General features: G+C 47.6%; 1 protein-coding gene across 1 annotated transcript in view; it reads right to left on the reverse strand.

Annotated features, from left to right (window-relative positions):
- The window catches only part of CORO2A (coronin 2A), a 213,097-nt gene that overhangs the window by 52,652 nt on the left and 144,274 nt on the right, over positions 1-16,171 (reverse strand). The window lies entirely within an intron of this gene.

The following is a 16,171-nucleotide window of genomic DNA, read 5'->3' on the forward strand; positions in this document are numbered from 1 at the left end:
CAAGTTAGTGAAAAATGACACTTTGTGAAAAAAAAAAACAATAAAAATCAATTTCCGCTAACTTTTTGACAAAAAAATAAAATCTTCTATGAACTTGTCATACACCTAACAGAATACCTTGGGGTGTTTTTTTTCTAAAATGGGGTCACTTGTGGGGTTCCTATACCGCCCTGGCATTTTACGGACCCAAAACCGCGAGTAGTCTGGAAACCAAATGTCTCAAAATGACTGTTCAGGGGTATAAGCATCTGCAAATTTTGATGACAGGTGGTCTATGAGAGGGCGAATTTTGTGGAACCGGTCATAAGCAGGGTGGCTTTTTAGATGACAGGTTGTATTGGGCCTGATCTGATGGATAGGAGTGCTAGGGGGGTGACAGGAGGTGATTGATGGGTGTCTCAGGGGGTGATTAGAGGGGGGAATAGATGCAAGCAATGCACTGGGGGGGTGATCGGAAGGGGGTCTGAGGGAGATTGAGAGTTTGGCCGAGTGATCAGGAGCCCACACGGGGCAAATTAGGGCCTGATCTGATGGGTAGGTGTGCTAGGGGGTGACAGGAGGTGATTGATGGGTGTCTCAAGGTGTGATTAGAGGGGGGAATAGATGCAAGCAATGCACTGGCGAGGTGATCAGGGCTGGAGTCTGAGGGCGTTCTTAGGGTGTGGGCGGGTGATTGAGTGCCCTAAGGGCAGATAGGGGTCTAATCTGATAGGTAGCAGTGACAGGGGGGTGATTGATGGGTAATTAGTGGGTGTTTAGGGTAGAGAACAGATGTAAACACTGCACTTGGGAGGTGATCGGACGTCGGATCTGCGGGCGATCTATTGGTGTGGGTGGGTGATCAGATTGCCCGCAAGGGGCAGGTTAGGGGCTGATTGATGGGTGGCAGTGACAGGGGGTGATTGATGGGTGGCAGTGACAGGGGGTGATTGATGGGTGATTGACAGGTGAATGACAGGTGATCAGTGGGTTATTACAGGGAAGAACAGATGCAAATATTGCACTGGCAAATTGATAAGGGGGGGGGGGGGGGTCTGAGGGCAATCTGAGCGTGTAGGCGGGTGATTGGGTGCACGCAAGAGGCAGATTAGGGTCTGATCTGATGGGTAACAGTGACAGGTGGTGATTGATGGGTGATTGATGGGCAATTAGTGGGTGTTTAGGGTAGAGAACAGATGTAAACACTTCACTTGGGAGGTGATCTGACGTCGGATCTGCGGGCGATCTATTGGTGTGGGTGGGTGATCAGATTGCCCGCAAGGGGCAGGTTAGGGGCTGATTGATGGGTGTCAGTGACAGGGGGTGATTGACAGGTGATTGGCAGGTGATCAGGGGGGATAGATGCATACAGTACACAGGGGGGGGGGGGTCTGGAGAGAATCTGAGGGGTGGGGGGGTGATCAGGAGGGAGCAGGGGGCAGTTTAGGGAATAAAAAAAAATAGCGTTGACAGATAGTGACAGGGAGTGATTGATGGGTGATTAGGGGGGTGATTGGGTGCAAACAGTGGTCTGGGGGGTGGGCAGGGGGGGGTCTGAGGGGTGCTGTGGGCGATCAGGGGGCAGGGGGGGGGAAATCAGTGTGCTTGGGTGCAGACTAGGGTGGCTGCAGCCTGCCCTGGTGGTCCCTCGGACACTGGGACCACCAGGGCAGGAGGCAGCCTGTATAATACACTTTGTATACATTACAAAGTGTATTATACACTTTGTATGCGGCGATCCGGGTGCTAGTAACCCGCCGGCACTTCCGAATGGCCGGTGGGTTACAGCGCGAGGTGGGCGGAGCCAGTCCCCGGTGGAGGATCGCGTCATGGATGACGCGATCGCTTCGCCCATGCCCCTACAAGGACCGCCGCCTCTGTGCATGCGGCGGTCCATGGAAGAAGCAACTCTCCGGCCGCCCCTGTGCAGTGGGCGGTCGGGAAGTGGTTAAAGGGAACCTTAACTGTGATTAAATTAAAAAAAAATTAAAAAAAAGTTTCACTTGGGGCTTCCCTAAGCCCCCTGCAGGTGTCCTGTGCCCTCGCACGTCCTCTACGATCCTCCGTTCCCCAGCCGTGGGTTAATTTCATTATCATCGGCGCGTCTCCTTGTATGGGTTAACATCGTCAAGTCCGTCCTGCGCAGGCGCAGTACGAGATTTCTATGACTGCACCTGCGAAGGACACGCTTGATTTCGGTAATGCGTACAAGGAGACGCGTGGACAGAGGCCGAATGTCAGTCACCCGATAACCATGGGCGTTTCGGGGGGGGGCAAAAAGGGGTGGTGTTGTGCCAAAAAAATGGAGCTACGTCATGCGGCGCGCCGAAAAATGGGTGTGGTCATGAACCAGAATGTGGGTGTGGTCGTGGGTGGAGACAAGTTTACATGAACTAAGCAATGGTGGGACATTAGATTAGGACAGTGGTGGCGAACCTTTTGGAGGAATGAGTGTCCAAACTGCAAAGTCACTTTACTATCACAAAGTGCCAACAGCAATTTAAACTAAATACAAACGTTTTAACTCATACATGAACATGGAAAATCCAAGTTGAAAATGAACTGTGAAGATAAACAATTTCATCCATCCTACTTCTGAAAAATGTATTCATTTTTTTTTAGAACCTCCCAGTTTCATTTTCTGTTTTAAAAAGCGGAAAAAGCAGGTTTAATGCTATTCATATGATGAGGATTCAGCTTTTTCCATAGTCTCGCAGTTAGCAATCATGTGACCCCCAACAAGACAAATTCAGCAATCATGAGGCCCCCCCATCAAGACAAATTCAGCAATCATGAGGCCCCCAACATGACCAACTCAGCAATCATGAGGCCCCCAACAAGACAAATTCAGCAATCATGAGGGCCCCAACAAGACAAATTCAGCAATCATGAGGCCCCCAACAAGACAAATTCAGCAATCTTGAGGCCCCCAACAAATCATGAGGCCCCCAACAAGACAAAGTCAGTAACCATGAGGCCCCCAACAAGACAAATTCAGCAGTCATGAGGCACATAAATAGACAGCATGTCACATAAATAGACAGAATGCCCCCTTAATATGGTAGACACCTCTCACCTGGCAGCAGTTCCCCAAAATACACAATCTGACAGCAGTGGTTCCCCAAAAATAGGTAGCCCCAGGTCTATAGATGTCCCCAGAATAGGTGGCCAGCGGTATAGATGTCCCCAGAACTGATAGCCAGAGGTAGAAATGTCCCCAGAACAGGTAGCCAGGGGTATATCTGCCCAGTATATGTAGGCAGGGGTATATGTGTCCAATATATGTAGCCAGAGGTATGTGTGCCCAGTATATGTAGGCAGGGGTCGAGTCCTGCGTGGACGCGGGTGGACGGCGTCCACTTACTTTTTCCAGAGAGTGAACGCCGTCCACCCTGGCTTGTGTGGAGGAGAGCAGCGCAGAGAAGGCAAGCTATGGTGACAGTGGGGAAGGGCGGACGTCTCCCCCCCTCCCCTCACCTTCGTGCTCCCCTTCCTGCCTCTCCCCTCCGGTGTTTTCAAGTTTTGGGCCGGCGGCGAAAGTGGGCGGAGACTTACCGCCTTCTTCCAGCCGCAAGGGACGCTCCGCTCTGTGTGTGGCTAGAAGACCAGACTAGCTGCACACAGAGCGGAGCGTCCCTTGCGACTGGAACGCGGTAAGTCTCCGCCCACTTTTGCCGCCGGCCCGACACTTTAAAACACCGGAGGGGAGAGGCAGGAAGGGGAGCACGAAGGGGAGGGGGGGGGGGGAGACGTCCGCCCTTCCCCGCTGTCCCCATAGCTCGCCTTCTCTGCGCTGCTCCCCTCCTGCTGGGGGCACACCTGGCTAGCTGGGGACATATACCCCTGCTTGCATATACTGGGGACATATCCCACTGGCTACATATACTGGCACATATACCTTTGCCTATATATACTGGGCACATATCCCACTGGCTATATATACTGGGCACATATCCCACTGGCTATATATACTGGGCACATATACCACTGGCTATATATACTGGGCACATATCCCACTGGCTATATATACTGGGCACATATCCCACTGGCTACATATACTGGGCACATATCCCATTGGCTACATATACTGGGCACATATCCCACTGGCTACATATACTGGGCACTTATCCAACTGGCTACATATACTGGGCACATATCCCACTGGCTACATATACTGGGCACATATACCTCTGCCTATATATACTGGGCACATATCCCACTGGCTATATATACTGGGCACATATCCCACTGGCTATATATACTGGGCACATATCCCACTGGCTATATATACTGGGCACATATCCCACTGGCTATATATACTGGGCACATATACCCCTGCCTATATATACTGGTCACATATCCCACTGGCTACATATACTGGGCACATATAACTCTGCCTATATATACTGGGCACATATCCCACTGGCTATATATACTGGGCACATATCCCACTGGCTATATATACTGGGCACATATACCCCGCCTATATATACTGGGCACATATCCCACTGGCTACATATACTGGGCACATATACCTCTGCCTATATACAGTATACTGGGCACATATCCCACTGGCTATATATACTGGGCACATATACCCCTGACTACATATAGTGGGCACATATACCCCTGGCTACATATACTAGGCAACTATACCTCTGGCTACATATACTGGGGACTACTATACTCATGGCTACTTATACTGGGGACACCTATAGACCTGGCTACCTATGCTGGGGGTACCTATTTTGGGGGAACTGCTGCATTTTGTGGAACCGCTGTTATGTATTTTGGGTAACAGCTGCCAGATTATATGTATGTTAGGGGAACGGCTGCTGCCAGATTACGTGTATTTTGGGGAACTGCTGCCATATTGTGTATGTTTGGGGGACCACTGCTGCCAGATTATATGTATTTTGGGTGTTACGTGTATTTTGGGTGTTCCGCTGCCAGGTTTCGCGTATTTTGGGGAACTGCTTCCAAATTATGCGTATGTTGGGAGAACTGCTGCTGCCACATTGTCTATTTTGGGGAACCACTGCCATATTATCTGTATTTTGGAGGAACTTCTACCAGATTATGTGTCTTTTTGGTGAAATGCTGTCAGATTACATCTATTTTTGGGGGATACAATACGGCAGAGCTCAAACTTCCTCGGCAGACCTTTTACATCACTGCTAAGGTCATGTACATTTGGCCCCACCCATGACCACGCCCACGGTATGCTTGACCATGCCCATTTTTCTATGCGCGGTACAGGGGTTTTCCAAGTGAGTCCACTAGACCCCTGGGCAGGGGTATATGTGCCCAGTATATGTAGTCAGGGGTATATGTCCCCAGTATATGTAGCAAGGGGTATATGTCCCCAGTATATGTAGCCAGGGGTATATGTCCCCAGTATATGTAGCCAGGGGTATATGTCCCCAGTATATGTAGCCAGGGGTATAGATGACCCCAGTATATGTATTCAGGGGTATATGTGCCCAGTATATGTAGTCAAGGGTATATGTGCCCAGTATATGTAGCCAGAGGTATATGTGCCCAGTATATGTAGGCAGGGGTATATGTGCCCAGTATATGTAGTCAAGGGGATATGTGCCCAGTATATATAGGCAGGTGTATATGTCCCCAGTATATGTAGCCAGAGGTATATGTCCCCAGTATATGTAGGCAGGTGTATATGTCCCAGTATATGTAGGCAGGTGTATATGTCCCAGTATATGTAGGCAGGTGTATATGTCCCAGTATATGTAGGCAGGTGTATATGTCCCAGTATATGTAGGCAGGTGTATATGTCCCAGTATATGTAGGCAGGTGTATATGTCCCAGTATATGTAGGCAGGTGTATATGTCCCAGTATATGTAGGCAGGTGTATATGTCCCCAGTATATGTAGCCAGGGGGTATATGTCCCCAGTATATGTAGCCAGGGGGTATATGTCCCCAGTATATGTAGCCAGGGGGTATATGTCCCCAGTATATGTAGCCAGGGGGTATATGTAGCCAGGGGGTATATGTCCCCATTATATGTAGCCAGGGGTATATGTCCCAGTATATGTAGGCAGGGGTATATGTCCCAGTATATGTAGGCAGGGGTATATGTCCCAGTATATGTAGGCAGGGGTATATGTCCCAGTATATGTAGGCAGGTGTATATGTCCCAGTATATGCAGGCAGGTGTATATGTCCCCAGTATATGTAGGCAGGTGTATATGTCCCAGTATATATAGCCAGAGGTATATGTGCCCAGTATATGTAGGCAGGGGTATATGTCCCCAGTATATGTAGTCAGGGATATATGTGCCCAGTATATGTAGGCAGGGGTATATGTCCCAGTATATGTAGGCAGGGGTATATGTGCCCAGTATATATAGCCAGGGGTATATGTGCCCAGTATATGTAGCCAGAGGTATATGTCCCCAGTATATGTAGGCAGGGGTATATGTCCCTGGGCACATATACCACTGGCTATATATACTGGGCACATATCCCACTGGCTATATATACTGGGCACATATCCCACTGGCTACATATACTGGGCACATATCCCATTGGCTACATATACTGGGCACATATCCCACTGGCTACATATACTGGGCACTTATCCAACTGGCTACATATACTGGGCACATATCCCACTGGCTACATATACTGGGCACATATACCTCTGCCTATATATACTGGGCACATATCCCACTGGCTATATATACTGGGCACATATCCCACTGGCTACATATACTGGGCACATATCCCACTGGCTATATATACTGGGCACATATCCCACTGGCTATATATACTGGGCACATATACCCCTGCCTATATATACTGGTCACATATCCCACTGGCTACATATACTGGGCACATATAACTCTGCCTATATATACTGGGCACATATCCCACTGGCTATATATACTGGGCACATATCCCACTGGCTATATATACTGGGCACATATACCCCGCCTATATATACTGGGCACATATCCCACTGGCTACATATACTGGGCACATATACCTCTGCCTATATACAGTATACTGGGCACATATCCCACTGGCTATATATACTGGGCACATATACCCCTGACTACATATAGTGGGCACATATACCCCTGGCTACATATACTAGGCAACTATACCTCTGGCTACATATACTGGGGACTACTATACTCATGGCTACTTATACTGGGGACACCTATAGACCTGGCTACCTATGCTGGGGGTACCTATTTTGGGGGAACTGCTGCATTTTGTGGAACCGCTGTTATGTATTTTGGGTAACAGCTGCCAGATTATATGTATGTTAGGGGAACGGCTGCTGCCAGATTACGTGTATTTTGGGGAACTGCTGCCATATTGTGTATGTTTGGGGGACCACTGCTGCCAGATTATATGTATTTTGGGTGTTACGTGTATTTTGGGTGTTCCGCTGCCAGGTTTCGCGTATTTTGGGGAACTGCTTCCAAATTATGCGTATGTTGGGGGAACTGCTGCTGCCACATTGTCTATTTTGGGGAACCACTGCCATATTATCTGTATTTTGGAGGAACTTCTACCAGATTATGTGTCTTTTTGGTGAAATGCTGTCAGATTACATCTATTTTTGGGGGATACAATACGGCAGAGCTCAAACTTCCTCGGCAGACCTTTTACATCACTGCTAAGGTCATGTACATTTGGCCCCACCCATGACCACGCCCACGGTATGCTTGACCATGCCCATTTTTCTATGCGCGGTACAGGGGTTTTCCAAGTGAGTCCACTAGACCCCTGGGCAGGGGTATATGTGCCCAGTATATGTAGTCAGGGGTATATGTCCCCAGTATATGTAGCAAGGGGTATATGTCCCCAGTATATGTAGCCAGGGGTATATGTCCCCAGTATATGTAGCCAGGGGTATATGTCCCCAGTATATGTAGCCAGGGGTATAGATGACCCCAGTATATGTATTCAGGGGTATATGTGCCCAGTATATGTAGTCAAGGGTATATGTGCCCAGTATATGTAGCCAGAGGTATATGTGCCCAGTATATGTAGGCAGGGGTATATGTGCCCAGTATATGTAGTCAAGGGGATATGTGCCCAGTATATATAGGCAGGTGTATATGTCCCCAGTATATGTAGCCAGAGGTATATGTCCCAGTATATGTAGGCAGGTGTATATGTCCCAGTATATGTAGGCAGGTGTATATGTCCCAGTATATGTAGGCAGGTGTATATGTCCCAGTATATGTAGGCAGGTGTATATGTCCCAGTATATGTAGGCAGGTGTATATGTCCCAGTATATGTAGGCAGGTGTATATGTCCCAGTATATGTAGGCAGGTGTATATGTCCCAGTATATGTAGGCAGGTGTATATGTCCCAGTATATGTAGGCAGGTGTATATGTCCCCAGTATATGTAGCCAGGGGGTATATGTCCCCAGTATATGTAGCCAGGGGGTATATGTCCCCAGTATATGTAGCCAGGGGGTATATGTCCCCAGTATATGTAGCCAGGGGGTATATGTAGCCAGGGGGTATATGTCCCCATTATATGTAGCCAGGGGTATATGTCCCAGTATATGTAGGCAGGGGTATATGTCCCAGTATATGTAGGCAGGGGTATATGTCCCAGTATATGTAGGCAGGTGTATATGTCCCAGTATATGTAGGCAGGTGTATATGTCCCAGTATATGGAGGCAGGTGTATATGTCCCCAGTATATGTAGGCAGGTGTATATGTCCCCAGTATATATAGCCAGAGGTATATGTGCCCAGTATATGTAGGCAGGGGTATATGTCCCCAGTATATGTAGTCAGGGATATATGTGCCCAGTATATGTAGGCAGGGGTATATGTCCCAGTATATGTAGGCAGGGGTATATGTGCCCAGTATATATAGCCAGGGGTATATGTGCCCAGTATATGTAGCCAGAGGTATATGTCCCCAGTATATGTAGGCAGGGGTATATGTCCCTAGTATATGTAGCCAGAGGTATATGTGCCCAGTATATGTAGGCAGGGGTATATGTGCCCAGTTTATGTAGGCAGGGGTATATGTGCCCAGTATATGCAGCCAGAGGTATATGTCCCCAGTATATGTAGCCAGAGGTATATGTGCCCAGTATATGTAGTCAGGGGTATATGTGCCCAGTATATGTAGGCAGGGGTATATGTGCCCAGTATATATAGCCAGGGGTATATGTCCCAGTATATGTCGCCAGGGGTATAAGTGACCAGTATATGTAGGCAGGGGTATATGTGCCCAGTATATGTAGGCAGGGGTATATGTCCCCAGAATAAGTAGCCAGGTGTGCCCCAGCAGGAGGGGAGCAGAGAAAAGAGAGAGCTATGTGCGGACAGTGGGGAAGGGCGGACGTCTCCCCCCCCCCCTTCCCTCACCTTAGGGGGCTCTCCCTCCCTCGCTCTCCCCTCCGGAACGAAGTGTGCAGCGGCTGGGCCTTACCTCGTCTCCTCGCAGGCGGCGGATGGATTAGCCGCTACTCTGGTCTGGTCCAGACCAGAGTGCGGCACCAGAACTTCCGGCGCAGGAGCGAAACGAGGTAAGTTCCGCCCGCTGCCCAGCCGCTGCACACTTCGTTCCGGACTCTGGAGGGGAGAGCGAGGGAGGGAGAGTCTCCTAAGGTGAGGGAACGGGGGGGGGGGGGGGGGGGACGTCCGCCCTTCCCCGCTATCCGCACATAGCTCTCCCTCTTCTCTGCGCTGCTGGCCCCACGGGCACGTGGCCGGGGGGGGGGCAGCAGGCGGCCAGGGTCGGGCAGATGCCCGATTTTGCTATATGTGCGGACGCCCATGCCGATAACTAAACTAACTCGCAGTCGGGGAACAGAGGATCGTAGAGGACAAACGAGGGCACAGGACAACTGCAAGGGCCTTGGGGAAGCCACAGGTAAGTGATTTTTTTTTTATCACAGTTAAGGTTACCTTTAAAGGACAACTAGTGATTAGAGCAACTTTTTTTTTTTTTCGCTGTATGTTGGCGCTCACTTTACCACAAGTACTAGGAGCGATTTATTTTCTCACACAGCTCTGCCTCTCTGATATAATATCATGACACTTCCAGATACAGAAAGTGTAGGCTCTGCAGGACTGGACTATTTTCCTGCACAGGGGGGTTGGTATAAACTCCTCAGTGCATAGTCTAGAATAACCCAGCTAAAAGATTCTTATTCAGGTGATGGTAAGGGGTAAAGTTTCCAAAAATGTGTGTTTATTGTCTTCACTTCTCTGACTGCTCACATAGACATATCTTTATCAATGCGTTTCCCCCTCTCGCCCAGCATGGATAACACAGAGAAGCCAGTCAGCTAGGAGTGGTGTACTGTATACATACCCCCTTTGTTAGTTATATTGTAGCACATCTAGCTACCCGTTACCTCTTCTGATCAGCCCTCTCCTCTGACTCTGCTTTATGCTGCGAGGGGAACACAGTTAAGTATATATGTGAGCTGTGTGAGAAAAAAGGCTATCACATTCGTCTAGCGATTGTGATCCTGATTTTGGATTACTTTTTACAGCAATTTGTCAGCGATTGCAGTTTGCGATTCTCATTCTATTGAATGACAATCGTTATGCAATCGCTGCATGCAGCACGTTTGCGATTGGTGATAATCGCAAATACGCCACAACAGCGGTAATGTGGTGCAGAACTAGTGGTAAAGTTTACTCAGTATAATGTATACCACAAAGTATTAAAAAAAGTTTTCAACAGTTGTCCTTTATGTTTACATACCCTGGCAGAATTTGTGAAATATTGGCCATTTGGTTTATGATTTTTTTTTTTGTAGAAAATATGATTGACCATGCTCAAAATGTTCTCTTTCATTTATGGTTAGTGGTTGGGCAAAGCCATGTTTTATCACCCTATTGTAATTATAATGTTAACAAAAACAAATACAAGTGGAATTACAAATTACAAATGGCCTTGTTAAATAGGTTTACATACCCTTGAAGTTTTGGCCTAATAATATACACACTAATTGACACCCACATTGGACATTAAGGGCAACTGTCCACACCTGTCACTTTTTGCATGCAATTACAGTAGTATGTGCAAAGAAAAAAAAAAGTCAGATTCTGATCTCTTGATAGTCACCTGCACATTTCAATGTTGAATTAGTATATAAACAGAGGTGCCAGAAATAGAGTAAAATATTTAAAATCAGTTTAAGAAGGGAGGTAGTGGTGGACTTCCCTCCCCAAGCAGACTCAAAACAGTCAATTAGCAGCAGAACAATAAACTATTCATAACTCCAAAATTTGCAACACGTTTCATGGGTCTATGCCGGCTTCAACAGGCTAGAACAGCAGCAACTGTTATTAGAATCACATCAGAAGAATCACAGCGGCTTTGCCAGCAGTGATTGTTCTGCGGATAATTCCAGAGCTGCCAAAGCAGCCAGGAGAATTGTTTGGGATGTTAACAAAAACCTGAAAATAACTTCAGCTGACATCCAGGCTTCTGTACAATAGAGGGGTGCGGATGTTTTAAGATGTACAATAAGTAGCCACTTGAAGATAAATTAGCTGCAGGGTCGAGTTATCAGAAGAAAGCCATTAGTGTGTCAATGACACAAAATTACCCACTTAAAATATGCAAAACATGACCATGACTACCATAAATACCTACGTAAACATTTTTTGGGGAGTGATGAGAACAAAATTGAACTTTATGGTCCCAACCATAGACTCAACAGAAGAGTCAACAAAGCCTATGATGAAAACTAAATCATCCTTACTGTTACAGTAAGCCAGCACCTATTAAAGAAAACCTGTAACTAAAAAAAAAGTTCCCCTGGGGGGTACTCACCTTGGGTGGGGGAAAACTTCCAGAGCCAATCGAGGCTTCCCCCATCCTGCTATGTCCCACGGCGGTCTCGCTGTGCCCCTCCGAATAGCGGGGAAGTAAATATTTACCTTCCCAGGTCCAGCGAAGGCGCAGTATCAGCTCTCCGCTTGGAGATGGGCGGAAATAGGCGATCGCTGTCGTTCCGCTCTACTGCGCCTGTGTAGTAGTGCAGACCCGACTGAGATCGGCTATTTCCGCCTATCTCCGTGCTGAGAGCCGCAACAGCACCCCCTGTTGAAGCCAGGGAAGGTAAATTTATCAGCGCTTGTCAGGCTTGTCGGGGAGGATTCCGGGATGCTTTGGGGGACCCAGCGCTGGATAGCCTGCAGCTACAGGGATGGGCAAAGCCTCATTGGGACCCTAAGGCTTCCCCCTCCTGAGGTGAGTACACCCCAGGGGATTTTTTTTGTTAGAGTCTCTTTAAGTATGGAGACCCTGGGCAATACTCACTAACACTGCTACTGCCTATAGAGCGTGTCCTAGTGGCTGGAACTCTGCCACTTTTAAATGTTCTGTGCCTTGTCAATCATGGAGGAGGATGTTTTTCTGTGTGCATTTATTTTATTTATTGGGGGGGCGGAGGGGGGGGGGGGGTTAGGGGCACAGGTAATTTCTAGGTTTTCTTTAATAAGGGTGTTATTTCGAGAGGTCTCATTTAACCACTTGCCGACCGCCCACTATCTATGGGCGTCAGCAAAGTGGCACCCCCAGGACCGCGTAATGGGGATCGGCGGTCGTACCTGAGGGACTGAATAGCCGGGGATAGTGCGCATAGATGTTAAACCCCGATCTGCCGCTTACAAAGTGTATAATACACTTGGATAAGCTAACAAAGTGTATTATACAGGCTGCCTCCTGCCCTGGTGGTCCCCGTGATCAAGGGACCACCAGGGCAGGAAGCAGCCCTTCTAGTAAAAGCACACACACACACACACACACACACACACACACACACTGAACCTGCCCCCCCGCCCCCTGATTGCCCAAAGCACCCCTCAACCCCCCCCCCCTCCCCATCACCCCCTCAGACCACTGTTTGCACCCAATCACCCCCCTAATCACCCATCAATCACTACCTGTCACTATCTGTAAACGCTATATTTTAGATTAGGTCCTAAACTTCCCTCCTGGGAGCTCCTGATCACCCCCCCCCCCCCGCACCCTCAGATCCTCCCCAGACCCCCCCTGTGTACTGTATACATCTATTCTCCCCTGTAATCACCCACTGATCACCTGTCAAGCCACCCATCACCCCCTGTCACTGCCACCCATCAGATCAGACCCTAACCTGCCCCTTGCGGGCACCTGATCACCTGCCCACACCCTCAGATCACCCGCAGACCCGCCCTCAGATCACCTCCCAAGTGCATTGTTTACATCTGTTCTCCCCTCTAATCACCCACTGATCACCCATCAATCACCCCGTCACCCCACCTGTCACTGCTACCCATCATACCCATCAGATCAGACCCTCATCTGCCCCTTGTGGGCACCCAATCACCCGTCCACACCCTAAGATCGCCTTCAGACCCTCCATGATCACGTCGCCAGTGCATTGCTTGCATCTATTCTCCCCTCCAATCACATCCTGATCACCTATCAATCAGCCCGTCACCCCCTGTCACTGCTACCCATCAGATCAGACCCTAATCTGCACCTTGCGGGCACCCAATTACCTGCCCACACCCTCAGGTCGCCCTCAGACTCCCCCCCCCCCCCATCACCTCCCCAGTGCATTATTTACATCTGTTCTCCCCTCTAATCACCCACTAATCACCCATCAATCACCCCCTGTCACTGCTACCCATCAGATCAGACCCTAATCTGCCCCTTGCGGGTACCCAATTACCCGCCCACACCCTGAGATCGCCCTCAGAGTCCCCCTGATCACCTCCCCAGTGCATTACTTGCATCTATTCCCCCTCTAATCACACCCTGAGACACCCATCAATCACCTCCTGTCACCACCTGTCACCCCCTAGCACTCCCATCCTTCAGATCAGGCCCTAATCTGCCCCCTGCGGGCTTCTGATCACCTGGCCAAACCCTCACCCACCCCACCGCAGAGATAATTTTTTTTTCTCTGATCACTGCTGGTCTCTACGACTTAATTGTGGCTGAAACCAACCGTTATGCCACACAATACGCAACCGCCAATCCGAGAAGCTACCATGCCCAGCCTTTTCGGTGGAAACCACTCCAAGTTTCCGAGCGTAACATTTTTTGGGGCCTTCTCCTTAACATGGGTCTAGTCAAAAAGAATGTATTGCGGTCTTATTGGTCTACGCACCCAATACATCACATGCCCATGTTCTCTGCTGTCATGTCCAGGTCACGATTTGAGAACATCCTGCACTTCAGTGCCAATACAACCTGTCATCTAAGAGGCCACCCTGCTTATGACCGGTTCCACAGAATTCAGCCCCTCATAGACGACCTGTCATCAAAATTTGCAGATGCTTATACCCCTGAACAGTCATTTTGCGGTATTTGGTTTCCAGACTACTCCTCATGGTTTTGGGCCCCTAAAATGTCAGGGCAGTATAGGAACCCCACAAGTGACCCCATTTTAGAAAGAAGATACCCCAAGGTATTCCGTTAGGTGTATGATGAGTTCATAGAAAATTGTATTTTTTGTCACAAGTTAATGGAAAATGACACTTTGTGAAAAAAAAAACAATAAAAATCAATTTCCGCTAACTTGTGACAAAAAATAAAATCTATGAACTCACCACACTCCTAACAGAATACTTTGGAGTGTTGTCTTTCTAAAATGGGGTCACTTGTCACTGCCCTGGCATTTTAGGGGCCCTAAACCGTGATGAGTAATCTGGAAATCAAATGCCTCAAAATGACCTGTGAAATCCTAAAGGTACTCATAGGACTTTGGGCCCCTTAGCGCACCTAGGCTGCAAAAAAGTGCCACGCATGTGGTATCGCCGTACTCAGGAGAAGTAGTATAATGTGTTTTGTGGAGTATTTTTACACATACCCATGCTGGTTGGGAGAAAAATCTCTGTAAATGGAAAATTGTGTGTAAAAAAAAAAAAAATCAAAAAAATCTCATTTACAGAGATATTTCTCCCACCCAGCATGGGTATGTGTAAAAATACACCCCAAAACACATTATACTATTTCTCCTGAGTACAGCGATACCACGTGTTTGCAGCCTAGGGGCCCAAAGTCCTATGAGCACCTTTAGGCTTTACATGAGTGCTTACAATTTAGCACCCCCCAAAATGCCAGGACAGTAAACACACCCCACAAATGACCCCATTTTGGAAACTAGACACCCCAAAGTATTCAGAGAGGGGCATGGTGAGTCCGTGGCAGATTTCATTTTTTTTGTCACAAGTTAGAAGAAATGGACACTTTTTTTTAGTTTTTTTTTTTTTGTCACAAAGTGTTGTTTTCCGCTGACAAAAAAATAAAAACTTCTACGAACTCACCATGCCTCTTAGTGAATACTTTGGGATGTCTTCTTTTCAAAATGGGGTCATTTGGGGGGTATACTATCCTGGAATTCTAGCACCTCATGAAACATGACAGGTGCTCAGAAAAGTCAGAGATGTTTCAAAATGGGAAAATTCACTTTTTGCACCATAGTTTGCAAATGCTATAACTTTTACCCAAACCAATAAATATACACTTATTGGATTTTTTTTTTATCAAAGACATGTAGCACAATAAAAGTGGACAAAAATTTATATAGAAATTTTACTTTATTTGAAAAATGTCAGCACAAAGTTAAAAAAATCATTTTTTTGACAAAATTCATGTCTTTTTTTGATGAATATAATAAAAACTAAAAATCACAGCAGCAATCAAATAGCACCAAAAGAAAGCTGTATTAGTGACAAGAAAAGGAGGTAAAATTAATTTAGGTGGTAGGTTGTATGACCGAGCAATAAACCGTTAAAGCTTCAGTGGTCTGAATGGAAAAAGGATGCCTGGTCCTTAAGAGGTTTTAAGACTGCAGTCCTTAAGGGCCCTTTACCACTAGCGCGTTTGCGCTGGCTGAATCGGAAAGTCGCAAACCGCTAGCGATTTTACAATCGCTACGGTTTGCTTTTTAACATTGGAATCGCGGTAGGTCATTTCCACTACCGCGATTCGTTTTTTACAGGAACGCGAACGCGCGGCGGAACGATTATTGCTGCGATTTTGCTATGCAGTGCATAGCATAGCAAAATCGTGACCGCAAACGTCGGGAAATCGCCGCTAATTTTTGTACTTTTGCGATTCAGCAATAGCTAGCGTTCAGCGTGAACGCCAGCGACTGCTAGTGGAAAAGGGTCCTGAGTGGTTAAAGAATGGTATGCATTTTACAAACTCTTGCAGGGTATTT

The sequence above is a fragment of the Hyperolius riggenbachi genome, chromosome 1 (assembly GCF_040937935.1).
Source record: "Hyperolius riggenbachi isolate aHypRig1 chromosome 1, aHypRig1.pri, whole genome shotgun sequence".
In the NCBI taxonomy this organism is placed as follows: Eukaryota; Metazoa; Chordata; class Amphibia; order Anura; family Hyperoliidae; genus Hyperolius; species Hyperolius riggenbachi.